Source organism: Cucurbita pepo, chromosome LG12 (assembly GCF_002806865.2).
Source record: "Cucurbita pepo subsp. pepo cultivar mu-cu-16 chromosome LG12, ASM280686v2, whole genome shotgun sequence".
Lineage (NCBI taxonomy): Eukaryota > Viridiplantae > Streptophyta > Magnoliopsida > Cucurbitales > Cucurbitaceae > Cucurbita > Cucurbita pepo.
Window position 1 is genome coordinate 3,204,308 of NC_036649.1, and position 17,518 is coordinate 3,221,825.

General features: G+C 33.6%; 1 pseudogene; it reads right to left on the reverse strand.

Moving 5' to 3' along the window:
- Nucleotides 1-3,154: 3,154 nt before the first annotated feature.
- On the reverse strand, nt 3,155-16,324 carry LOC111807709 (annotated as a pseudogene).
- Nucleotides 16,325-17,518: the final 1,194 nt, after the last annotated feature.

Sequence of the window (17,518 nt, forward strand, 5' to 3'; positions counted from 1 at the left end):
ATATTTTTTTATTTTTCATTTATTTGAATTCTAAATGGAATTTTTAGTCATACAAGTATTTAGCAATTTTGACGTAGTCATGTGTGCAATAGTAACATGTGCTCACTCGAAATAGTTGTTTTTTTTTTTTGTATATTTAGGTTTTACGTACAAATACTAAAGGAATTTTGACACCTTAAAGATATCGATGTTATTTGAAATGACTATCTACGATGATATGAACCAAGAATTCCAATTTTTTTTATTTTTTTTAATATGGCATTTTTCAAAAAAAAAAATGTAATAAATTGAGCATTTGGACTATTAAAAGGTGGATGAGCTATTTTTCGAAGAAAATTTTATTATTCCGTAAAAGTTCAATGTCAAGTGATCCTAACTTACTCTCTCATTCATAATCTTATGAAAAAGATGAAGTTATAAACCGTAATTAAATAACACAGGTTGAGAGTTCAAATGAGGTTGAAAGTTCAAATGAGTTTACAAATTGGAGTGATAATTTAGCAATTGAGATGTTTTATGAGTAGAGAGAATTATAGATATGGATGATGTTATTAACTGCCCAAGTCCACTCGTAGTAGATATTTTTCTGCAATAAACTTTGGGCATGAATAGTATCGGTAACCCCTCGTGTCTACCCCCTTCGGGGCTCAGCCTCTTCGCTGGCACATCGCCCCATGTCTGACTCTGATGCTATTTGTTGTGGGACCTCCTAATCCACCTCCCTTCGATGCCCAATGTCCTTGTTGGCACACTACCTTGTGTCTACCTCCCTTTGGGGCTCAGCCTCTTCACTGGCATATCGCCCGGTATCTGGCTTTGATCTCATTTGTTGTGGGACCTCCCAATCCACCTCCCTTCGAGACCTAACGTTCTTATTGGCACACCACCTCGTGTCCACCCCCGTTTGAGGCTCAACCTCTTTGCTGGCGCATCGCCCGATATTTGGCTCTGATATTATTTGTAACAACTCAAGCCCACCATGGCAGATGTTTCGTTCTTCTTCTCAACCGATGTGGGATCTCATAGTGTCGACTCTTTTATGTATCTAGAGTTTTTCTATATTTTGTCGTGCAATTATTAGATGATGTAGTATTCGTATTTTGAGTTAGCATGTCATTGGTAGGCTACGGAAGACCATTATATTTGTTTTGTGTAATTATCAAATCTTATTTAGAATTAACGTGTCACCATATCTTGTATTTGTATGGTCCACTACGTGTATGATACTATGATAAAAATATCGACATAATATAATTATTCATTTTATCTATACTCCATTGTCATTTGATATTAATAATCTTAAAAAAAAAAATATATATCATGCATCATTAATTAAACTTCAAAATTATTAAAGATTATTAAAGATGCATTATTGAGCTAAATAAACTTAAAATCTAAATTTTACATATTGCACATAATATATTTATTAATGAATAATAACTAAATTAGTTAAAATTGTTTTAATAATTTCATTTGATAAAAATCAACTAATTAGCCATCATTAATGGTCTAAATTAAGGTAATAAAATTGTTGAAAAGTATTTACTATAGTAACTTCATTCTTATGTACCATGACAGATTCTTATGATATATGTACTATATGTTTTATTATTAATATGTTATTGCTACGAGTTTATCAAGCAATTGATACAAATCTATCGTTAATAGATCATTTATGGATTTATGACATTATGAAGAACATTTTTTTTACTTTTCACATGCTTTTAATATAGTTGGACTAAAAATTATACCGTATTTAAAAATACTTTTATCTTGAGATAAAATTGTTATTATTTTGAGTCAATTACGATACACGCTCCCACTTTAGTTTATATACTCAACGGGAACATCATTCAAGACTACAAGGGGGTATAAAGGTATAAGATTGGTTATTGACATAACATGAATTTTTAAGATGGAACTTTAAAACCGTTCATTTCCATTGCTGCCCCAAATTAAGATTTCAAAAGAATTACCAATCAACATTCCCTTTTAACTATTCGTTTTTTTTTTCTCTTCCTCTTCTATCGAGAATTTCACTTGTGCTCATTAGTAAATGTATTGGTGATATCTAACTTAAAAGTCCGAACACAATAACGCCCCTTCATTATCATTAAACAAAGTACACGTACACCAATATTCCAGTGATAAATTGATAAAATATGGTCGATAATCTATTCATCCGTTCTTCATTTTACAAACTAGATATATTTTAAGCTATATCCTTAACCATTAAAAAAACAAACGATATGCTTAAAGATGTTCTTGTTAAATTTTAAGTTTGTGTCAAATTAATCTTGTTAATAAAACTATTTAACTTTAAGTCTCGCCTTATCTAGAATTAATACACCATATAATCTTTCAAATACACCATGTCGAACATTAATTTGACAAGAATTAATACACCATGTAATCTTTCAAATACACCACGTCGAACATTAATTTGACAAAGTTGATAATAAATCTATATTAAATGCAACATTAAAAGTTCAAAACATTATTAAAATTATGTACGAACTTTCAAAATTATGTCAAATACATTCGTATACTTTAAAAACATATGCAAGAAGTCTTTAAACTTGAACGTTAATATTTAGTTAGACATTTACCATCATTTTTGTATATAATAAAACCCTAACATTTCACTCTTATATTAAATAAAACATAACCTGAATTTTAGAAAATGTTAAGCAGATCTAAAATCTATTAAACAAAAAATTGAAAGCTAGAAATAAGACATATTTTAAAGCACCAATTAGACATAATTCAAAAATTGATATTTAACCTAAACCTAATCAGTATTTATACCACAAAACTCACTACTAATTGTTTGAATTTTTAGAAACTAGCTATTCATTCAACATCAAACTCATAAGCAAAGCAAAGATCATGTGTGAGGAAAACATTAAAAATGTATAATACTTGTTTTCAAAATTTTTACCTTCTGAGTGGGAGAATCTGAATATAATCCAAAAAGCTGTTAAGAATAAACTCATCAAACCAAATATCACCAACTAATCCCTGCATTATCAACTTCATTGCATAAGTTAGTGATATTTGGTTCTTTGTACTTAATCTCAAAGTGGCTTGCACAAGGGGGGAAAAGTATTCATGCACTTACCCCATCACATGAGCAAAGTTTTGGATGGGCAAGTGAAAAGGAGAAGCTGCAATAGATTACCCCCAAAACCCAGTCAAACCAAATTACTTGATTCCACACGAGAGCGAGGGAGAGAGAGAGAGAGAGGTTTTGGAAGGATAAAGCTAAATAATGCAGAGTTTTCAAGTCATTCATCATCAATGTTCAAGGAAAAAGGTCACTTATAAAAGAATAACAAACAGTGCATGCAAGAAAGGGAAAGTGTGACCTTCTATATTTGGAAAACAATCCAAAATGTGCTTATCCAATTCCATCTTTGTAATGAACCATGGAAGCACAGAAGCTTTACCAGCCAACAGTAGTAGGAAGCTGACTGGACCTCGCTATTCGCCAATCGTCATCACCCCATCATCTGCACAATCCATGGTCAGATTCTTCTTTTGTTGAAAACAAGGAAACAAATTTTTCATTGATACAGTAAAATTAAGCCATTCTTAATTACCAAGAACTTCGTTGCCACTAGTTAGAAGCTAAACTAAAGAGAAGAAAGTTCAGTCTACAAGACCATCCCCCACCCAAAAAATAACTTGGAGCCTAAACTAAGGAGAAGAGAGTTCAGTCTACAAGAAGCTGGCAGAGCATTAGCCATTGCACTGCATCCATCAAGACTACCTAAATCGTTACACAAACCACTCAAGAAAGCTTTCAATGGCTACATTCTATATTATTATTTTTACAAATGTCTAAACGCTTAGGTTTAAACTCCATTATGGTTCTTGATTTTTCATATTAATTTTTGTTTTGACTTCCAAGCGAGCTATTTTAGTCTCTCAACATGCAAATGCTTTATTTGTCTCTAAACTTTTTATCAAAACTATATCACGAAAGTTTAAAAACCAAAATAGAAGAAGCATAAGAGTTCAGGAAGATTTAAATCGATAGGACACAGATTATGAGACAGAAAATCACCTTCAAGAAATCTCCGAAGATCCCTTGCAAGGGATTTCTGCGCCTTACTCCATAGAACTTCTCTGCAATTTCATCAAGAAACTGAAGCAAAATGCTAAAGTTAAAATCCGATTATACAACTCCAACCAATTTTTTTCTACAAAAAGTGTTGATTTATCGAAGTATCGGTAACAGGAGTTGCACCTCATTCAGGGAAGGTTCTCTCTCGATACTCGGCTTGTAATTTGCCCTCAGCATATTGAAAAGAGGCAAAGCATCTCTCTGCAACCTGCAAATGCATATTTTAAGTTATGCCGAAATGCCATCCTAGAAGCATCTACCGGCAACTGCAATACTGGGAACAGAACTAGAAGAACTGACACTAAAAATTTAACCAGCAAGCCAGACTAAGTGTGTCTGGGAGTTCTTCTAATTAATCAATTGAAACACTATTTCAGAAACATATTAAGGAAAGAAGAAGAACAAGAAAAAGAAGACGAAGAAGACAAAGACGAAGAAGACGAAGAAGACAAAGACGAAGAANAAAAGAAAAGAAAAAGAAACAAAATTGCTTACCACTTCCTCCAATAGAAAGGGTGCGTTTAAGTATTTTTGAAAATTTGAAAGATATCAAAGAGTTTTGGCAATATTGAAAAAGCACAAACCGCCACACTATAATTATATATTTACTAGGATTGTGAGTTGCCTTCTTACATCATACACTATTTGATGGTTCTTTAACCATATAAGAGCTAATCTTTGTTCGCTAAATTGATTTTATTGCCATCATTATTCCCACTTCACACATTACATCTGCTGTAGTAGACATACTGTTGCCTAGTTAATTCAAAACAAAGAAAATGGATCTTACGTTAGCAAAAGATAGATGATAAACTCAATCAATTCTGAATCAGGAAACTCAAGTTCACCACATTCTTCTTGCTTCTTTAACTCATCAATGAGGCAATTAGCATCCCTTAGGTTACCAAGAGACAAGTACCTACATCACGAAAAAAGCATTCTTTTCAGTTTAGAACCATAAAATCTGAAATAAATTCCATATGGATGCACCAACGGAGATGAAGCTCTGAACTCTCATTGAACATTAAATAATTTTAAGTCCTGGGAAAAAAAGGCTTCTTTCTTAATATTTAATGTGTTTTCGATCCTGTCTTCTATTCCATAATACTTTTCTAAGGTATAAAATCTTTGAGCTTTGTTTCAAGTTGGAGGGCATTGTTGGAGTTAAACTAGGTGGTCAATTACCCTTAACCAGCGAGATGAAAAATTGTTTGAACACTTGATGATAAGGTAACTGCAAGTCTACATCCTTGAATGTAATCATTTAAATCACAATAACTGAAAAGATCCAAAAAGAATGCCCAAACATTTTAGATGCAGCAATAATTCTACTATATATTACATCCAAAGACAATAGAGGATACAGAATTCAGACATTTTTTTTCCCCAAATGATAAGGGTTCAAATCCCTCTCTTTCCATTTTTATCAATTATTTAGTATTTTTCTTCCATTGTTGAGGAAAAAAGGAACAGGCAAGTGGGCCATTTTATGGGATAACTTTGCCTTTGAGCTCAAGGTGCAAACTCTTGAAATATCAAAAGCTAGCTCGATGAAAGCTGAGGGTAAGAGACAAACAATAGAGGCAAATTTAGCTCTCATACGAGCTAGGACATGGAGTAGAGGCTATCACAGTTGTACCTGTTGTGTGTGTATGTGTGTGTAGACACACATATATAATGGAGGATACAAAATTCTCTCTTTCACCCTGATGGTGCCCTCTTCGCAAGGTGAATGCTGAAACACAAATCAATTGCCCGTAAGGCCGGAGATTCCTGAGCATTTATCCCCTCCACCTTCCATTGAAATATGGAACCAACGGATCCAAAAATCTGCTCATTTGCACTACGGGACATCTGTTCAAGAATGTTAAAAGAATAATGTGGATCCACTTAACTAGAGCATCTTCTTGGTCCCTTTGGCTCGGAAGGAACAGTACAATTTTGAGTGACAATGATAGCAAGCATGCATCAACAAAAGGGGCAACAAGCGCAACAGAGCTTGATGAATCATTAGAGGAAAGGAGAACAATCTCTTATGAAACAAAATCTCATGCCAAGTGTATAACCTTGATCAAGGCTTCCAAAATGTTGAGTTTTCTAGAATTCTTTTTGGGGCAATCCATAAAGCCTAAATGTGCCAGGCCTATGTGTTTAAAAAATCTCCAAGTTCAACGGATGAAGACAGATTTTCCTTACTTTTATCCAATTTCAATAAGACAGCATGTCAACTGGTTCGAGTGCTCGTTCACACTCCAAAACTCCAAAGAAAGTTCAAATACATCAACCACTTACCTACCTTTTTTTGCTCACAGTCAAACTTGGTCTGCATTTCATATCTTAAAAGGGCCTTGTAAGGGTGGAAAGGGTTAAGGGTGCAATAGGGGACTAAGTAACTTTTTCCAAAGCTTTTTGAATTTTGAGCCGATCATTGTGAAAAAGGCACTTCTAAGCAACATATGCAACCTCAAATGAGGTCATTGGAATCAAAATAGGACAAAGGCTCAGTGAGTGATGTAGGGTGCACTAGGGGCATCCACCACTCTAGATAATGGTACAAGAAGTTTGAAGAAAGAAGGCCAATCTATCTTATTCTTCGAAGAAGAGATAATAAAATTTATGCAGCCCAAGACTTACTCGCTTGTCATCAGCCTTTCAACCTAGAAGATAAAACTTTCAAGTTTTAGCTCCTTGAACAAGTTGAGAAGAGTTGAGAAAAGTGTCTGGAAGGTTTCACAAAGCCAATGGATGGAGATGAAGTAAATATTATCTTTATGGAACTCAACTATTCTTACTCCGCATCCTCTATGATTTTTGTCAACCTCCATGGAAGACTTCCATTCAATCTTTGTAGGAACGGTTTCCTAGTTCAAACCGGGGGAACACAGTGTTTAGAGGTTAGAAGAAGGATAGATGGGTCTAGAGGAAAATTAGCACGGACATTACAGTCATCACAAAAGTTCAAAGACATGAAATGACATGCTTAATTGCAATGACATCCCTCCCAATTCCCGATCCCGCAAGGGATTTTAACTTTTGTCTTCACCCTATTCCCTAATTTCTCGGATTTGGGATGAGATTGAGAACTATTGTCAAGCCCACAAGACTACCCACGGTTCCCAATTAATTTGAGAGAAAAAACTTGAGGGCGAAAGCTCAAGAGGGCTACATGTAATGAACCAATTGCTGTCTATCATTTACAGAAAGGGGGAAATCTCTGAAGTTTCCAATAAGTAAGCACAAACATATATAACATCCTATCTTCAAATATTTCTTCAAGCACCTAGCCAAACAAATACCTCCAAAAATATAATTTTAGCCGTCCAAAGCACAGAGAAAAAATATATGTCAAGAAGGACCATCGCTCAAAGGCTACTAAGAGGCTACATGTAATGAACCAATTGCAGTCTATCAATAGTTTCATAGCTTGGTCCATAATATCTCAAAATACAACACCCAAGGGAAATGATTTGGCAATACACCACAATACCTACGGCTAATATCCTCAAATTCTTTTGTGCAAACTACACACTATTCGACACTTTAAAAGGAAACCTCTTAGTAGAACAAAACTGTACTCATTGCTCTATGAAACAGTAGTTCTAGTCTTATATAAGTATAGTCACAAGTGAAATCATGCTCCATTTTAGTGGCTTTGGAATTGTCGAAATGACAATCTAACCCTTACAACTCAAAAATTCCAATTCTTCACTCTATACACCCGTATTAATGAAAGTAAAACACATGGACCATGAATCAATTGATAGTTCCAGGGTTTGCAAGTTCATAATGCTGGTTATTTACTCATATTCAATTTTCAAAGAAAATTTGATAATAAAATTGCAATATTTGCAATAATTATAAAAATCCCCAAAGCTTGACTTTTAAAATTGACTCATTAAAGTTAAAAATTGATTGCTTAGTATGTACCCACTAAAACTATTGGCAACTATACTCATAATACAAAAATTCCATCATTTTCAACAGATTTTCTGTGTCAATATTTTTCCATATAATTAGTTCATTATCACTCCAATTTACACTAACCCAAGAGAATTTTCAAATGGTGGCTTATAAGTGACTTTTTGATAGTCTTACATTAAAACTGCCCGTGCAATAGCCATATCATCTTCACCTGGATAACACTGCAGGGAGGGAAAAAGCATTGGCTCAGTTCAATAATGAAAACAGAACAAGAAAACAGATGACAAAATGATCCGCTGGACAGAATACAATACCTCGAGTAGATAAACAACAAAAATAATCTTGATTCATTAGTTTTGTTGGTTGTCCTGGTGTAAAAAATACGTATTCTTTAAGAATTTTGCTGCCTCTTATCTTACATCCCATCGGAAACTTTTCTTGTAATTCCGATGGCTTGGGAAGTCCGGTGTTGTATGTAATTTAATCATATCAAGAAATTATATTATTGTTGTTTCTGTCTCCAACGAATAACAAAATCTTATTTCTACTCATGAACATAGCAAACACTAGAAAGCCTGTACTCCAACTATCTACAATCAAGACTTAAGGTTTAAATAACCAATGATGTCAATATTTTCATTCTACAGTGAAACCATCGACAAAATAAAGTACTATTAACAAAATATCAAAGATAAAAACTAATTAAAAAAAAAAAAGGCTTTAACTTGTTTAAAAATGTCAATATCTTATTAATTTACAAATTTTGTTACAAATATTTTTAATGATTTGTTAAAAAAATATCAATTAACATTATATTTTATAAATGTTTTCTCTTCCATGAAAATGACACCGACATTGCCATAGTCATCATCATTAGATCTTTTCATACCGTTAGAAAATAAGAGATCAAATCAAACTATCTTTGAAAAATATAGATTAATAGCTGCATAAGTACTAACTAAATGACTGTCGAAAGATGCAAGGGTCACAAATTATGTGAAAGAAAATAGGTACACCTAAGGAAAATAATAATTTCAGGAGCAATTAGAATAATACACGACTTAAACCTTACTTCAACCATGGAAATAAGTACGGAGACTGAATGAAGATTGCATACTGATCCTTAAAAAATGAGAGATAAAGAAAAACTCTTATAACCTTGCCCATAAAATTCACTAACATAGAAGCAAACTTCTTGGGGTTATTTCCTCGAACCAAGTGATATGTTACTCTGGTCATGTCCTGCAACAAGTAGAATACTGGAAGATTCTAATAAACCATTCAAAGTGGACAAGCAACAACAGTTTCACAATTCATGTTACTGGACCACGCTTCAACAATCATATTGAATGAATGATTGAAAGGTCATGCAAATTCTTCTCATAAACTTGTTAGCAAAATAAATTACAGCAGCAGTACAACGTGCACTGCCAAATTACATACTCATAAAAGATCTGTCTTGCTGGGCTATAAAGCAAACTATCCAAATTGTTTAAGAGGCTAGCTAAAAAATCAATCAACAATCCTTCTCAAAATGCTACATCTTGTTTCTATTAACAAGTCCAATAAGTCAATTCTAAAAAATCTAGACATTATGGACATTAGACACTGAAATAACACAACTATTCTATCCCCAAAGGGACTGAAGTAACATTAGACCTGTCATTTACCTCTAAAATGAAGTGGATACACACAGAACACAAATTCTTAGAAACAAAGAACAAGTACAAACAAGTACTTAAAAGAGTGATATTCCCGGTCAAACCTACCACTTCTGGTGACTCAGAATACACGTNTAAAGAAATGACTAATTATTACTGGGAAGAAAATGGGCAATGGCTCACTTTAAAGCTGCTTTCAGAAAAGAGGAACATCCCTCTACACGTGTTTTTGCAGCACCAAGTGCTTCAGAAAGTTGTTGCACATCATCATCTTCCCCAAAATGTTGAGGCAATGGAATCTGAGGGAAATTCTGGTAAATTTTCCTGACACGATCTAACATAATGTTCGTCATAATCATGAAAAGATGGGCATTAGAACTTCATAAACAACAGTAGACAATAAAAGGTAGTAAAGATATGAAAAAAAAAATCTTCCATATTGCGGTTACCAAATTAATCCTCAAATAGACTCGTCTTAGAAAGAAATATAAGGAACATACGACGAAGTTAACAAAAAGAAACTGAATCTAAAATTGAAATGCAAATACTGAATAACAAACACTAAAACTGCAATGGAAAAATGATAGGATTCAGATCATTAGAAAACAACAATTTAAGAGAATTGAATATGAGAAATTACAATAACAATATCCTTTCAAAAGGGCTATTTCACTCTCAAGTCTCACCATGGGGCATTCCAAATTTTTGCCTAACTTTCAAGCCTCCAACGCACTCTATTTAACCATCCAGTCTGACCAACTTCAAAGGTAATTTTTTTTCTGGTTTTGAGAACTTCCTATGTAATTACAATTATGGCACTACTAAGATCCAAGTTACATCCTCAATATCTACCTATACTCTTATAAAAGAAATACAATCAAGCATGTCAAAGGAACCCACCAAGACTATTATCATCATAAGGAACTTTGCCTTTAACAAGTGTCTCCACAAATAACACAGCAAGCTCTCCTCCACAAGTAACCTGAAAAGTAGTAACCGTTAGCCATTTGCAACTCAATTGATGAAAAATATGAACTTCATTTTCCCCATTTTCAACACTAAAAGCATTGTTTGTTTCCACACAAATCCTATGTTAATCGATCATTTATGCAGATATTTTAATAAACAAATTTGAAAAACCCACAAAAAAAAAAAAAAAAAAAAANAAAAAAAAGATGGGAGAATCACTATCATTGTAGGCTGAACCAGGGGTCAGAAAGGGGTCTCTCTCAATGAAGAAATTTTTTGCCAAGATTTACAGCAGATTTATCATCTCAAATAGAGATGGCCAGAAAAGGCGAGAAAGGGTCTTTAGAAATTTGGTATTCTCAGCAAGGAAATAATAGAGTGGAAGACCCATGTTCAAGGATTTTTCACAGAGAAAATGGGCTTAATTTCACGGAAGGTCAAAGGTTAAACTCTTGAAAGGTCAAAGGTTTCATTTTGAGGCTATATAAAGCATGTATATTGTTTTTTGTAAACTAGACTTAAAAATATCATTTGTGCTTTCTTTTAACCAATGGCTAAGTTTCTTTGCAATCCTATGTAATTTAGGTTGCATTTAAGCTTGACATGATTTCTTGCTTGTGGAGTGATTCAAATCTTAAACAAGTTTTCTTACCTTGAGATATTTGATCAACAAAGCAATCTGGATCTTACTTTCCCTTAGGGTGATTACTTATCGTTTTGGGGTTCTTGGGTGGGCTAAATTAATAAGCTACCCTTGAAATTTGCACTTTGTCTCAAACCTACCCTAAAGCTTTCAAAAGTTTCAATAATACTCTTAAACTTTAAAAAATAGTCCAAACAATACCCTTAAACTTTTTTTTAAAAAATCTCAAAAATACCCTTAAACCTTCCAGAAAATCTCAAAAAGACCCTAACATTTAGCTTTGGATGGAAACCATTAATATTTTGTTTCAAAAATACACTTTAACTTTCAAAAAGGTTTAAAAAAAAACCCTCTTACTTTCAAAAGGATTTCAAAAATACCCTTTAACTTTTCAAAGTGTTTAGAAAACACACTTTAAGTTTCAAAAGTGTTTCAAAAATACACTTTGAGTTTTTTTTTAAAAAAAATTAATACCCTAAAACTTCTTTAAAAACTACAAAAAAAAAATATCTTTAAACTTTTTAAAAAAATTTAAAATACCCTTACCGTTAGTACCGTGTTTCAAAAACACTTACGAATATGAACTTTCAAAAGTAACATTAAAAAATTTGAAGATAATCTATGAGATGTTGATAGAAGGTTTTCGTTATATTGACAGAAGGTTTTTTTTTTTTTTTTTAAGGCAAATGATGTCTTTTAAAATTTCTTGGGTATTTTTTAAACACATTACTCATGGTAAGGGTATTTTTGAACTTTTTAAAAAAGTTGAAGGATATCGAGGAAACTTTTTAAAGTTCAAGGGTCTTTTTGAAACAAAGTACTAACGGTTTCCATCCAAAACTAACGGTAAGGATATTTTTTAGACTTTTTTGAAAGTTTAAGGTATTATTGAAACTTTTGAAAGTTTGAGTATTTTTTAGACAAAAGTAAAAAGTTTAGGAGTATTTTTATTAGTTTAGCCTTCTTGGTTATTTTGGACCTAAGGGTAATATTCTTCAATAAGGTTGTTAGATTGAATTACCATGACTTATAGTTTAAGAATTATAGTCATTTGGGATGAAATCATCTGGATTTGAAGGTTTTAGAATTTGTGATCTAGGAGTTTGCATATCCATGAGAATTCTTAGATCCAATTGGCTAGAGTTTTTATATGAGGAGTAATCTTTCTTGATTGCTCAAAAGGCAGGATGTTGACACTTACAAAAATGGTATTATCTTGTGTCCATCTCTATTATCTTTTTCTTCTCAAATTCCCTAAGAAAGTCACTAAGGACCTTGAAAAATGCATACAAAACTTCACATGGAAAGGGCCTCCAAAGGAGGGAGGAAATAATCTAGTTAAATGGAGTATAGCTTCTTTGCCGGCATTGGACTCACTACTAATCTAGTGTATAAAGAAATAGTCGCCGATGACGATGCTAGAAACATTGCTAAAGACTTATTTGACCCCCCTAAAACGACATTATAAAATCTTTATGTTTATCTCTTATGCACAAAAGTTGAAGGCTATTTTTCCTTTTTTCTTTCTCTTTAAAATAAATGAATAAAAAGCCCTACGTTCACATAGCAAATGAAAGAATATACAAGCAGGCAATACAAAAAACAGTCAATAACAAAAGAAGCCAGAAAAAAGGAAAAAAAAAAACACCATCACAAAAGACGCTCCAATATTGATAAATGATGATAATAGACAAAGGATCAGTACACAAAGCCTTTGAACCTAGTCATAGTCCACAGCTACACCTATACATCTTCAACCCCTAAAAGTCCTATTTCTCTTGAACCAAGTGTTCTACAAAATAGAAGGTTGTTCTCCACAGGGCTCCTCCCATGCCCCTCTGAATTAAGGATGGAATAGCATCTCTTCTGACATCAAGCAACAAGAACAACTACAAACCAAAAGAAGACCAAAAGTCTCCAAAAAAATGTGTCCCATATCAAGGTGGCATAAACACGAACTCCACAGCACACTGTCTAAACTCTTAAAAACACTTACACAAAACACACCACTTCGGACCCAACAACATGGAAAAACCTATTTGAATAGATTCAATAGTGCTAATCCACCAATGCAAGGCCTACTAGACAAAGAAACTAACCATCCTTAGGACTCTTAACATTCCACAAGGAAGAAAACAAAGAGGAGGGCTTTGGAGGGGGGAACCACATAAATCGAAAAGAACGAAAAGAAAACCCAACCAAAGGATTGGAGCTTTAAGAACAAACATCCCTACAAGATCCAAGATGAAAATGTACCCCTAATAATAAATCGGAGGGTAACCAAGGAGAAACTAAATACAAGGTTATAGTTCTCCAGACCATACTCATCAAACTTATGGTGCTGGAGTTGACAAGGATTGAGATGATACGAGTAAAAATCTGTAAGATATGACTACTTTCCTTTTGAAAGGCTTGTTTTTGTTAGATAATTTATTTTATTTTATTTTTAAGGGAGAATAGTACATCAGCATATAAAAGCTTAGTTTTTTTCTTCCAATTTTAAAGTTTTTATTTAAATGACTATTTTAGAAAACAAGGATTCTCATTGTGTATGGGATCAAAAGTTTAGAAGGAATCTTACTGATGTGGAGATTGAAGAGTGGGAAACTCTCTTGAACCACTTACTTGCTTTTAGACCGAAAAACAGAGAAGATTTGAAAGTGCAAATGCTGGAAAAGGAAGGTTAAATCTCTTCTTTTTTTTTTTCACAAGTTTATTTTGCATCAAGAGGCTTTGGACAAACAAAAATCTGATATTACGTGGCAAGCCTAGTGTCCTAAGAAGGCCAAGATCTTTTGGTGGATTTTCTTTTTTGAGAGGCTGAATACTTGCTGAAAAATCCAAAGAGTACATCGAAATTCTTCCCTTCCCACAGCTAATGCTATCTTTATAAAAGAGGTGAGGAAACTTTGATGCATCTCTTCTTTCATGCCCGTTTACTGCTGATTGCTGGGAAATGTTGTTTAAATTGGTCAATATGCAGTGGTGTTGGCCCAACAAAGCATCGGATGTCCTCCTTCGACTTATTGATAGCCCTCAGTTTAAGGCTCAGACTAAAATCCTATAGTTCAATGGTGTATTTGCTCTCCCTTGGAGACTGTGGTCCGAACAAAATTCCAGAATTTTTCATGGTTAAGAAACTAACAAGGGCGTTTTTTGGGATTTGGTTACTTTTTTGCTTCTACTTCAAAAGGAATTTTTTTTCATTATAGCCTAACTCATATTTACACCAGCTGGGCTTCTTTTTTGTAACCCGTTGGTGTGTGGAGATATCTCATATCCCCCTCCTTTTGTATTCTCACTTTTTACAATGAAAGTTATGTTTCTTGTCTAAAAAGAAAAAAGAAAAAAAGAAAAGGGGAGAAGAAAACAAGGATCCTAAGGATGGAAGCATTAGTTTTTCAGCTCTCGAAAGCTTTAATATTTTCTTGTTTTTTTTTTCCCTTCTTTCTTGCAATTACTCCCCCTCAGCTATTGTTTTCTTAACTCTTTTGTTGCTTTTACCCCTTTCAATTTCATAGTTTCGATGAAATTTGGTTTATTATCAATGTGTCATGTCTACATTCATGAATAATATTTAAACCAATATACTTTCAAGTTTTACCAGTTCTCAAGAGTTGAGGACTTCAAATATGGCTACGAAATGAAATTTAATTTCAAAGCCTAAGTAATAGCGCCATTCAGAATTTTAAAATAAGGATACACTGTGCTACAAATGCTAAAATAACATTCAATCCAGTAATTACATACGCAGAAAAGATGCAACTAGCTTTGACCTGCTCATGTTTCAACTGGGTACAAGCCCCTGACTGAAGAATATCCAAGGCTTCTGAGTACCTTTCTGCAGCCACGTATCTGAAATGAGACAAACACATGTTCAATAACATGCCTCTTGATTCCCCATTTTTTGCATAATCATTTGGGTGAAGACAGTGGTTTTAACAATAATTGAAGAAGTATATGTCTATTACTATTTGTGATTGATAGAAATTGCCAGTTATAAACAGTTTAACTAGGAGTGCAGCAGAGACATTGGGAGTACTGGTTATCAACTAATCACCATTAATTATCTACTAGTAAGAATCACTTTCTACGTGCCCATTTTGCATAATAATTTGGAAGGATTTATTTTTTTAAGATCAAAACCAAATGAAGAAGGTATTACTGTACCTTGCACTGACAGATTTGTACATCTGTTGAGCACCGTAGTAGTCACCACTGTCGACAACGTCTTCTATTTTAATAATATGCTGTAATCACAGTTTCAAAGAAGTTAATGCAGTCTAAACATTCCTCGACTCAGTTAAAAAACAATGCATTTGCCTAAAGAAACTAATCGATTCTCAATGAGGGAGAGGTTAAAACCAGCTATAAAGCAAGAAAAACACACAAACACAATGAACATATTAACTGGAGGACAAGGCTTCTGCTGAATGAACTAAAAGGGTGATTTAAAAACAATGATGCCACGAGTATATTACAAAGTTAAAATTAAATAATCCACGAAACTGAAATTCTTTTGATCCAAACACGACATCCTCAATGATTAGTGTATCGCTTATCTTCGCTTCCGGTCAGAAATTGATAGCAATCGCAAAAACAAAACGTCATGCAATTTCTTCATTTCAAACAAATCATAAGAAATGGTAAGAAAATGAATCGCGATGACAAAAATATAGTCATAAAATTCTTATACCACCACAAATTCCGACTCAAGGCTGAAAATAGTTCTTGAACAACGTAAACAATGAAGAAGAGGGAGGGAAAAGATCTGTAACAACAAGTTTGGAGCATTCATTACCTCTTGAACCGGAGGCAACACGATTCGCCTGGATCTCGCGCGGGACATGGTCTTCTGCAACGGGTGGGAGCTCATTTTGATTCGAATAACGATGGCAGAAGAATGAATTCGTTCAGTTGATGATCCTTCAAGAAAGAAGAACAAAACCAGGGACTTTTTGTTTTCGTCTTGGATTGAGAAGTGTAAAAGAAGAAATGGAGGTACGTGATTATAATAAGCCTTTTATATCCCTCTCTCAAAAAATGGTATTTTTCAAAACTAAAATCGTTTTATCTGCCACCACAATAACAAAACTTATTTGGAAACTTTTTAGGGTTTTTTTCTTAAATATCTATTTTTTTTTTATATATAAAAATTATATTTAAACATTATAATATATTCGAATATATTAAACTATTTTAATTATCAAATATATGACCCGTCTTGCTTCATATGCAAGAGGCCCATAAAGAACCTGCATGCTTACCTAAGGCGACATTCAATTCAGAAGTCAGTATGAAACGGTAGAAATAGAAATACCGTTAATTGAGAATGTTGAACACTCTGTGTGGGAGCACTAAAATACTTGTTTGCTCTCTAGAAGAGAGTGGAAGAGGTAGAGGGACCAATGAGACGTTGTCTTATGTATGTTAAGGTCCAGATTAATCACACGTAAAGATTAAGAAGAGACTCACATATGATTACCACCTAGTAAAATATTAATATTTTCAATTATTGAAGTTAATAAATATTTTGTGGTCGAGTCTTATATAAACATATTGTATATGATACCTTCATGCACAGATTTTCACGTGAAAATTTTGGATTGAATCATTTATCAATTACTAAGTAGACTGTATCAATAGTATCACTAGGATAATGCACTCAACTTTATTCATATGTTATAAACCAAGTTATTTATTAAACAGGATCTTCCCCTATATCAGCCACGTACCATTCAAGATTATACTAATAAATCAATTGAATTAAAAATTTAAATTTGTTACATATCTATTAAATACAAAATTGAAAGTTGAAAGATATATTAAAAAATTTTAAAACTTCAAAAATTAGGAACTATAATTTAACGTTTATGTGGCAAAACTCATTATTTGTTTAAATTAGGTAATGTTTATTTAATTGGACTAGATTACTATTTCTCCCACATCGGAAGAGCGTTAAGCGCTGCATTTCTTTATGACAATCCTTGAAGCATAAGCTGTCGCCGAGTTTGGTTGCGCAAGCTTGTGACCCAAGTGGGGGCGATATTGTGATGGAATGTGTACCTCACCCGCTGGGCCGGATCCGATATTGACTTTGTATTGGCTCGCCCATTGCAAGCACAGAGTTGAGCCATGGGGTTTGGGCGAAGGCCCATGTCTCATTGGCTTCTAAAGCCGGAGGGCAATGCGTGA